Genomic DNA, 11,874 nt, shown 5'->3' on the forward strand with positions numbered 1-11,874 from the left:
ACACGACTAAAAGATTGATATCTTCTCCCAAGTGTAAGAGTGTCGAAGTAATAAATAACCCGGTAAGACCGGGGTTGAACCACAAGAAGATTAACTATCTAAATTATAAATAACAATAACAATAACAACAATGACGACGACGACGACGACGACGACGACGACGACGACGACTTTGAGATGTAAGATTAATGTAAATATTAAATAATGATAAAATAATTGTCAAGGTTAGAGGATCCATTACTAGTATTAGAAATAAGTATAGTATAAACTCTTTTTATTAATCAACTAAAAACCACACACAAAAGAGGTTCCAATAAAATGATTTATCCTTAATAGTTCATTATAAATTTTAACCATGATCATATTAATTATCTTATTTAAGTAACACCAAACCTTTAAATATTGTCAGGAATTTATGATGCTAACTTATGTTAACAAGAAATCAAGTTCCTTTCATAGCACATATGTAGGTTACTACACAGTTTAGCTATGAAAGTGCCAAGCATTTGTTGTACCAAGTGTTATACAATACAAATCTAGATTAACCATTTAACAAGCAAGGTATTAAGAATTAGTAAGATAAAAAGATAAGACATGTTAATAACAAACTTTCTTGGATATAAACATTGAAGTCCATGTTGAGTTTATATTATATCTATTCTAACACCATTAGTGAAACCTTTTTACCTTGACATAATAAACTTAGCTAAATATAATGAAGAAGATAAACATAAATAAACAACATAAGAACATAAGTATAGTAAAGGAAATGAAAAGCACAAACAAGAGATTAAGGAAAATATAATATGAAATAAAACTTAAATATTACAAAAATATAAAAGCAGACCTAAATCCAAGATCTACAGCTTCAGATATGACCCAATTACTGAACAGTGTTCCAATTTGGACTAAACCAACATCTCTTTTCTAAGTTTAGCCCTCTTTTTGTCCTTTCAATTTCAGTACTTAAACTCATCAATAAATCCTTTTATTTATGTGATAGGCTTGCATTTAAGATGAACATTTACCATAAGTTAAAGGTATCTTGTATTATTAGATATGTTATTATAAAGCATGTTTTAGTTAAGGAGTTATTGATACTTCAAGTGCAAAATGATGATATAAAACCTTGATAAAAATAAACTTTTAAGTACTAATAAGTTATCCAACAAACCCAACATTTCTAGGTTCAGCTAAGAGCTAAGCCCATGTACATGTTGGTCTGGTAGGTTGCTAGACCTAACATCTCTAGTCTCAGCATCTCGTTGAGCCTAGATGGATGTAAAACTAATGATCTTTTGAGGCTTTCTATTGGGTCACAAGACCCCGATAATTTTTGGTAAATACCGTTAACATAAATACTCAAGGTCAAAGATACTCAATCCTTTATATCTCTAGGTTTGTAAAAGTTTTTAAAAGGACCTGTTACTTTATTCCTCATTAATGATGTGAAAGAGATATTTATACTTCATTAAATGCTATCAATGAAAATGACCCTTAAGCCCTCCCTCATTATAAAAAGACAACGTTCATGGATTATAAAGCTTCGAGATTCACAATCTATATTCTCGATTGAATACATATTTTCAGATAATCTCTCCAAAATATCATTGCACACACTCTCTCTAAAAAGATACTTATTTAAACATTGAAGAGTGCCAAAATCAACTAAAATAACATTTTTTTAGATACCAGCCATAGCTCCTTAGCCTACCAGGCATTAGGTAATAACTACTAGAGAAGACAAATTTCTTGAATGAAAAGATTAACAATTATCCGATACATATGATTTGTTCTCAAGCTACTTGGATTTTTAGGAGATCATCAATTGACATGTTAGTGGGAAAAGATTAAAAGGGCCATCAATGTTCTTTATGAACTAGTTTTTAATATCCCTAATCACCATAAAAGGCAAATGATCAAGACACTCCTTGAATGGGATGTGTCACAAATCTCCCTACAATTGTAGGCACATTTGCTCTATTAGAGTTCCAATAACTCTTCATTATATAGAAAAGGTTGTGTAGTAATTTGTTCACTTTAAGTCAGAGTATGATTTCTTCTACTTGCCCATGGATTTAATGAGATGAGAAAATTTGGGTTATGTGTTTGCCAACCTCATGAATGTAGTTAGAGCCGCAAGATTTTGAAAAGCTTTCAACAAGTACAAGTGGAATGTTGGTTGAAACTATAAAATTGTTGCGATGTTGCGGTCGCACAAATTAATTAACCTAACTTAAAACACAACACACAAGATAGTATAGAGCAAGCAAGAGGTCAATCTCATGAGGAAGGTTCAAGTTAGATTTTTATGCTAGATGATATGCAATTTTAAAAGGGTTTGAAGGTTATCTAGGCTAAAGCAAAAGTAAACAGAAAGAAGCAATCAATGCTAAATCAAAGAAAACCAAAATTTATAAAAAAAACAAACATTAGTTGCACGTAAACGTCTACCTATAGAAATCAGAACGGATCATGGAAACAAAATGTCAATTTGTACTCTGAATATTTATTTTTTCTTACGTTGATTAGTTAACAGATCCGCTGTATAACTAATCCTAACCATCAAACAACCACAATGTCTGTACTAGTAATTTAATTCAATGGTAGCTTTAAGAACTAGGAGAGTTGATTAATCTAGACAACATAATTATCTAAAGTCCATGTTTGATTTGATCATTCAAATGTTCTCCCTAAGGTTAATAATGTTGATCTGCCACAATTATTAAACGTAGTTGCTTCACAAGTTCATATACCACAACTCCAGTTTTGATATTGAACTTAGCAATAAATTATCTACAATAATAACTTAGGGTCTACTGTAGCAATTAAAATAAACAATCATATGACAAATAAGCATAGGAGAACAAACATATTCATCATATAAACTGAAAAGAAGTAAAATAAACCTCACTGTTCTTGAAATCCAAAGGTTTCCATGTCTTTGCAACCAAGAAAAAGAGTTTAGCCTTGCATGTTTACTGAACAATTAATAAAAAAAAAAGGAGAAAACATGATTTCAGGTTTTGTTGGAGGAATGTAGGTTTTATTTCTCTTGGTTGACCGTCCTCTCTTTTCCTTTCTCTCTTTCTTTTTATATCATAGGAAACCATAATCCCTTTTCTATGAAATAATCATTTCCTAAGTAGACAATTTACATTTAAGCCTTTTAACAACTGTTTTTCTAAAAAAAGGAGAAATAGCCTTTCATAAAATCTTCAAGCTTTGAATTTTAACTTAGAGGAGCTAAATTGCTGAAATAAAGACTTGGCTGATGGTTTGAATGCTTTGACAAGTACTTTAGACTTGTTTTTTTCACAAAACCTGTCTGTTGGCAGAATTAATGTGTCATCTTAGAAAAATCATATAATGTGTCATCTTAGAAAAAAATCATATCTCTCTCATATGAGCTATTTTTTTTTTTTGCTAACAATTGTTAGGCTAAATGGTCTTCAAGTCAGGAATATAAACAAATTAAGTTTGCATCAAATGAACTTTTGTAGCTCAAGATATTCAAGTCAAAATGGTCGAATGTCAATACTGGTAGAATGTGAGATTTAACTTTGAAGGCTATGATTTTCATAATCTTTCTTTTTAAAATTTTTCTTGCCATATATGTGTAGAAAAGTATGGATGTTAGCTTTCAAATGCCACTAGAATCACTTCGTTTCAACCTTTAAAGCTCAAGTTTTGCATAAAACATCAATTAGAGGTCAAATCTACCAATTATCTCCAATTTACTTCTTTTTGAATCTTACATCTAAAAGTACCTTCAAAGAATAAAATAAAGAATATTAAGGCATTTTATGTATAAAACATAGGCAAAATACTAGATAAATATGAGTAAAACTATCAAATAATATGGTTGCATAAAAAAACATGTGAAGTATCTTTGGCAATCATCTAAGAGAGAGGGGAGAGTCTCCCTCACACCTAACACTTTGATCAAATGAAAATTTATCAATAGCTAATAAGAATAAGAATGTAGATTCTTGTATGTGAATGACTTATTTAAAATGACTTTTTATTTTCTTTATATGATACCTGAGGACCTTCCAATGATGGGATGAACCCATTCTTCCTAGTGCGATTGCACAATTTACTTTAAAAAGGATCACCACAGTCTTTCTAGTACAATTGCACAACTCTTTATGAATTGGATAAACACCTCAGTAACAGGTATTGATATAATCTCCATAGGGTAACAATCCCATAACCTTGTAAAGATGGGATATACCTAGCCTTCCTAATGGGATTGCATAATATACCTTGAAAGGGATCACTTCATTCTCTCTAATGTGATTGCACAATTTACTTGGGAAAGCATCGACATAGTCTCCTTAGTGCAATACCACAACTCTCCAATAATGAGATAAACTATGCCTCAACAACAAGGATGAACGCGATCTCCCAAAGGCAATAGCCCTACAATTCCAAAAAGTTTTGACTTGATTCCCATAAAGCAATAACACCAAGCTCTATATGATCCTAGCATCATCTCAACGATCTATTAGAAATATAAAGATACACTCACAACCAAGATTTCTTCTCGGTTCCAAGAAAGAGTCATATCCTACTAAGATTAGGCCTAATTCAAAGCTCTATTCCTATCAAAATTTGATTTTCCTAGGTATAGGTGTTGGAGCCAAATAGATTTTCAATAATTTCCTAAGGCCTTTTAAACCTTGCATAAAATTTTTATTATGGGCGTTAGACCCATACAGATTGTTTAGAGAATTCCTTCAATATTTTTCTAAGTATGGGTGTTAAACCCATATAGGTTTTCAAAACTTTTCTTAAAGGCCCCAAACCTCGTGTGAAGTTTTTACTACAAGAGTTAGATCCATACAGACAACACAAGTCAACATAGAAATGAAAAAGAATCAAATTCATAAAATAAAAACTAAATATATGTTATATGAATTAACCCTATAGGACTGGGTTGTGTACATACGTAAAGGGAGGGAGGAACGAGGGTCATATATATAGCTCGTACTCCTCAACTAGATATTCCTAATAGTAACAACTACTCTAACAGGGAACACATCAACAAAGTTAGGTATCAGGATTGGTTGGAAAGCGACACTGAAGTCCATCTACACTCCCCATGATTGAATGAAGAAATATAGGTTGGATATGATAAGAAATATTTTATCTCTAACAAAGTTGTAGACCCCAAAACAATTCCTAAAACTCTCTAGGAAAGTTCTATAAAGCCTTTAGCTTAGCCCGAGAGCTTTAGGCTTCTTCCCTGATAGTAAGAAGCTTAACTTATACACCATCTTGGGTGATTTTTGCCTCTAGAATCTCTCATTTCATAATATCCACTTATATATGTTCTTTCAATGATGAATAAGCCACCTTAAGGCTTCTCAATTCGGCCTCTATACTAGCCTTCTCCTCTTTTAGATACAAAGACAACCTACTTTCCTATATTTTTAGAAATGGCCTCCTTTACATGGTTCCTCTCTACCATCTAGCACCTCTTGGAATGACATATATTATGAAAGTCTATCGAATCAAAGTGTTATGAACAATGGTTATAAAACAAAACTACAACACAAAATGAGAAATTTCCTTACATTAAAGGTCATTTGTCAAGTTAAGACCAAATGGTGAAATTAGCCCCATCAGACATTATTAAGAGGTTTGAAAGAATGGTGAGGGATCCCCTCTTGCAATCTCACCACCTCGAGGCTTGTCTCCCCAAGGCTTGACCTTTATAATAGCCTTTATAAACTATCTCTCCTCATTAGTTAAGGTGGGGAAACTGAAGGGAGCTTAATAAAGAGCGAGGTCAGCAAAAATATCCTTAAAATTAGTTTCCTCGAGAAAAGCCTAAGTAAAGAGCCTAACTACTAAAACCTCTACAGAAAAAGTTGGAAATCGAGGTAGAGGAAATGCCATCATAAAAGCCTTCATGGTCGAGAGCCTCGAGGCTAAAACACTAGTCTCTACAGGGGTGAAGACTCTTCTTCTCTTAAAGTAGGTTGCAATGTCCGCAAACAATTCAAAAGATCAAATATGTTTGACTCCCTAAAAAGTGAGAGTGACTACCCTTAGATTTCATTTCTATAAGAGTTTTGGCTCTCACCATTGCATCCTCTAGGATAGGGAGTTCATGGATGATGATGGGGTCGCCCTCCATTTTTAGTCTTTCCTATACTCAAGATAAGAGACAAAGACCCTGTTAGTGAACTCTCCTCTACAAACCTTGCTGAAGTTTCTTGTTCTCCTTTAATTGTCAATCCTATACAAAAATAAAGGTAATAGTTAACTTAGATGTAATAAAAACAAAAAGGGTAAGGAAACTACATACTTTACAATAGAGCATGGTAATTCCCTTTGGCCATCATATTGGCTTCGTACTTGGTTGAGGCCAATGCCAATGCCAATGCAATATGTCTTCTTCTCATTCCAGCTTAGATAAGGTATATTCAAAATATTATACCTATTACATCTCATCTTTAAGGCTGACTAGCCTATTATACCTAAATATTAGCCACCTCATTCTCTATTTTTTGACATGAACAATTTTTCCCTACAAGGCTCCCTTTATGACTCATACAGACCTGTTGGTGAAGGGAAAAAAAATCAAGACATGTCATTGCCACCATTGATGCCAAAAGCTAGATGCTAATAGGTCCTAAAAATTATCCACCTGTTAGGGTGTAGCTGGCTTAGATCTAATTGATAATATCTAAAAATCTCCTCATAAATCCTTGAAGAGGAAAGGTGTACCCTAAAGCATATATGTAGAAGGTGAATGCAATTTTCAAATGATCATAAGCAGAGCCCAAGGTTAAGTGGTTAATCCACTTAGCCTCAATAAGCATTTGAGTTGTGTACTTTCTTGTTTGTCGAACATTAACGAAATCAATGTCCTCCATACCTAGAGTGCTACGAGCATTATCCTTAAGAGCCTAAGGCAGTCTTCCTCTCTCATGAGGTTTATTATTAGCGGTAGGAAAAGTACTTCTCATATGAGTAAAGCAACTCTCCCTCTACTAGAAGTGGATGTTTGGGCTTCACCTCTTTTAGTTTTAGGGCTCAGTCTAATGGACCCATATCCTCTTTTGTTTCTCTTGGTCTAATGTTGAAACTGGAACTCCTTATAAGAGGCAACAACATCCCTATTAGGTCCATTTTTCTATTTAAAATAGAGAAGGAAAAAAAACCTTTGGTAGGACATACCTAGAAAGAGGACTTCTTCTCGAATTAGAGTAAAACTAGTTTGGTTTTTTTTTTCAATAGAGTAGTTTTTTAGCAATTATAAAAAGTGAAAGTAAAAGAAAAGATAGAAGCAAGAATGACCAGGGTTATAAAGGAAACATCTTTTCACCCTCATTGTTGGATAAATGACTTTTCGTGTCATATCATATCTCCAAAAGTCCATTCAATTGCCACATTGAATGCACATCGCCATTTTGTTTCCCAAGGGACACTTTTTATTTAAATAAATATAAGTCACCTGATCATCCTTTTTAAATGAAAATAGAACATATGGCTACAAATAGTTCTAACAATTATGCAAAGAAAAATCTCATAGGAAAGGTGAAAATTCCCTTATTAATACGATAAATAACTCTTAAGTAAAAAGACTTTCTTTAAAGCAAATAACCTTTCAAAATCTTTGCGTAATAATTATGCAAAGACTTGGGGCTCTACTAATTGATCAACGCGTTTTATATTATTATTTTTTAGGAATTCATGTTCAACAAAAGGACCAAAGGCATGTTGATGACTCAACATCTTAGGCTCAGCTATACGCGGAGCTCATGTACATTTGGTGTAATATGCCGCCAAACACAACATCTCTAGGCTTAGTTACATTCTGAGCCCAGGCACATGCGAGTCTAGCAAGTCATCAAACCCAACATTCATGGGCTCAGTTACACACTAAGTCTATGTGCATATAGGTCTAGCAAGATGCTAAATCTAATATCCCTAAGATTAGCTATGCGGTAAGCCTAACCATACGTGGGTCTTATAAGCCACCAAACCCAACATATATGGGCTTAATTATATGCTGAGCCCAAGTACATTTTGGTTTAGCAAGTTTCCAAACCCAACATCCCTAGACTTAGTTACGCGTTTAGCCCAAGTACATCCCTAGGCTTCGCTTCTCACTAAGTCTAGATAATATATATATAAAAAAAGATCTTTTTAGGCTTTCTATAGAGTTAGAAGACTATGTTTGATTTTGTCGATACCCTTAATATAATTAATTAAGGTAAAAAATATGCATCTCCCTATATTCTTAGGGGTATAAAAATCTTTAAAAAGACCTATTATTTTATTTGTCATTAATGATGTGTAAGAGATATTTATTTCTAATTAAATGCTATCAGCGCAAGAAGACACTCTAGTCTCTCCTCTCTATCAAAGGACTAGGTTTACGGATTATAAAGCCTAAATGATTTCTTTAAAGAGCCAAATTCACAATCTCTATTCTCAATTAAATACATGTTTTTAAAGTATCTCTCTAAAATATCATTGCACACTCTCTCTAAAAAAATACTTACTTGAGCATCAAAAAGTTCCTGAATCCACCAAAAAGTACCTTATTCAGGTACCACTCATTGCAACCTTGCCCTACCATGTATCAGGTATTGACTACTAGCCACATTTGTTAGGGAGAGAAGAAAAGATTGTTATTATTAAGAGATTAATCAATTATCAGACACATAAGTTTTGTTCTCAACCTACTTGAATTTTTGGGACATCATCACTTCTTTTTAAATTTTTATTTTATCATATTTCAATTTTTATTCTTTTGTTTGAAGATTTGTTAATGTATCTCAAGATTTTGAAGTATACAATGTTGCAGGAGGCTATTGATTTTCTTTTTAAAAATTGTACCATATTAGAGAGATTAAGATCATGAGACTGTAAAGAGCATGGAAGAGGATTCAATACTAGTTGCGCCAAGGTCCATTAATTTTATTTACCTATCCCTATTTCAATTTTTTGCTTATTAAGTGATTGGTATGAGACAGCGCTGATGTCAATGAGCACTTCAAAAGATTGGGGGAGAGAGCAATAAGGTAACTTGATTAAGAAAGAGAAAGTTTGTGATGAATAAAAAAATATGTTTTTCATATATATATATATATATATATATTGGTGGATTCATACATGCAAGGTGTAAGACAAATAGGTTAAATTCAAAATTGAGAGGGAAAGCACAAAAAATAAAAGGAATTTCCCCTTGACAAATTTTTAACCCATTGGTCATGGAGGGTAACGCTTAACCTCATCCTTCATAATTTTTCTTTCTTCCAAATTTTGTCTACCAAATAAAGACGAATGAGATGAAAAATTGTAAGATTAACGTTCTACCCATTTCCTCTCATACCAAACGTCTCCTTAGCCTATATCTCAAGAATAAGTTGTTTTATTTACTGGTTTGATTTTTTAATAACTTCAGAGTTTAACCTTTAGTGGCTAAAAAGGAAATATACTCCTTAAATATAGAACATAAAATGAATCCAAATAGCTTGTGAAAATGGATTCGTTTGTCATGTATTAGAATTTGGTTGAAGACATTACAAGAAAAAAACAATATGTTATAAAAGCACCATTAATGTATAATCTTGATTGGATAAATTTTCACAAGTTCTTCGGTCTCAAAGTGAATGGTATTATGTTTAATTGTCATGGGACGGAATACAAAGATCTTCCATTCACACAAAGTCATAGACTTTCTTCTTCTTCTTTTTTAATTCTAGGAACATAACCACACCGCTCCCGTGTTTGAACAAATCTAAATCTGTATAAATTCACAAAAAATAAAATAAAATCAAACCCGCGTTGGAAATATATATATATTTCTAGAAGACATCACCTTTTGGCACATAATTCACGGTGAAGGACTGACTAAATTTAGCTGAATTGCTTACCTTTTCTTCTGACAGAATTAATCTCATGTGATCTTCTAGATATCCCTGCCTAGAATATTTATACGTCAAATAAGGCAACGAATTTTGCACGCCATCATGTGAACCTAACATAACACGGCAAAACCCTAACAAACCATGGTAACCCCCGTGTTCTAGACGAGTGAAAACATCATTAAATCTTCTCGTCATTAAATGCCTTCAATATCATCAAAATTGTCGGTTACTCAAGAGTCGAACTTTGTAAATTATTACTGAGGCACAAAAGTTTTCTGCTCCTTTTTTTAAGATTGTAGATATCTTCTATTATGTATGGCATCAGAAGATCATAACAGTCGGCCTCTACAAAAACTTGGTGAATTGGATGTGAATGATCCTGCCTCAGCTGAAGGATTTACGGTGATATTCAGCAAGGCTTGAGATGAGAAAGTAGCTATTGGGGCGGCTGGTAATGGGGTATCAGTAGAGATAATGGTCATTCTGAACAAAGCAATACATGCAAAAAACCAAAAAAGAGATAGCTTTGTTGTAGTTTTCAGTGACATGGATATTATTGCTGGTTGTACAAACAAACAGATCGATTAAGGAAGCTCGATCTTTGTTTTTTCTAATTTACTTTTCTGCTAAAGTCTTTACGAATCCAATTGGGATGAAGAACAAAAGGTATTGCTTGTTGAGGTGCAAGCCAATGCCTCAAAAATATATTTTTTTCATTCAATAGTTGGGTTGTAAAAAGTTAAAACTCTTTTGAATGACATTTGATCCCAGATCACTTGAAAAATACTCAATTCAAGTCAGACGTCCGAGCATTATATAAGACAAGAACTATTAGATCTCTAATTAAACAAAAAGAAAAAAGTTTCATCAATCGAATGACATAAGAGAACGTATTTTGACATCTCTGTACCAAAAAAATGATTAATTACAGTGACTGTTCTCTGATTTGCATAGATATCAATCATAAAAGGAGAAATCAATCCTACAACTGCAAAGAAGGAAAGTTGAGCATATGCAGGCAGGCTAACAATATTAAAGCTATATTGCATACATGAGCTGCCTCCACTACATTTTGGCTTTTCATATTAAGTAATCTGAGCATGCTGTTTCAAGTGTTTCCTTTCGGTACTTTCAGAGGCAATAAATAGTTAAGTATATAATTTTTATATTCCTATGGTTACATAGCTATTGTTCCTTATTGCTGCCAACAACGGATACACTTAGGTAAGCTTGAACCTGCAATATTTCACCAAAGTGATCTTTCTTCAGAGATTATGAAGTATCTACAAACCCCCACTAATCGAAGAAATAGTGAAGATACAAGCAATCAGATAAGATGAACTTTGAAAAATGGACATAAAAAATTAGTCCAGCATTGCTCCACGTCTAATCATTGCATTTAATTATGACCATGACTGAAATGAGTCTTTCCCATCTGGCTTCCATTGATACATATTGTATTGGTTTGTGTTTCATCGGCTGTTTTTAATAGTTAATTAATACCAATTGGCGTCTTTGAAGTAGTTTTCTATCTCTCTTTCTTTCTTCTCTGAGAACACAGCTGGGTTTCATATATGCTGTTAATTTCTATAAGATATATAACTGGTTCGACAGAAGAAACATATTCATGCAACTAACTTGTTACAAAAGGCAAGTATGTGAAGATAAAAAACAATATGTTTTTGTTTTTTTTTTATATGATACTTGAATTGAAGTCTGCTGAACGAAGTTACTTATAATCTAAATTAACCGACATCTCAAATATATATATATATATAAAATTATTTGAGATTGGTTAAAAACTTAGCTAATAAATTACTTGATATTTCTTGAGAAAAATTAAGTATTATTCTCTATAAGGTCTAATTACCTTACAAATCTAAAAACAAAAAAAATTGGATTTCTTTACGGATTTTCACTGTTCATGTGTATAATGAAGGTCCATAAACAAAAATGAAAAGAAAAAAATTTACCTTTT

Source organism: Populus alba, chromosome 7 (assembly GCF_005239225.2).
Source record: "Populus alba chromosome 7, ASM523922v2, whole genome shotgun sequence".
Classification (NCBI taxonomy): Eukaryota; Viridiplantae; Streptophyta; class Magnoliopsida; order Malpighiales; family Salicaceae; genus Populus; species Populus alba.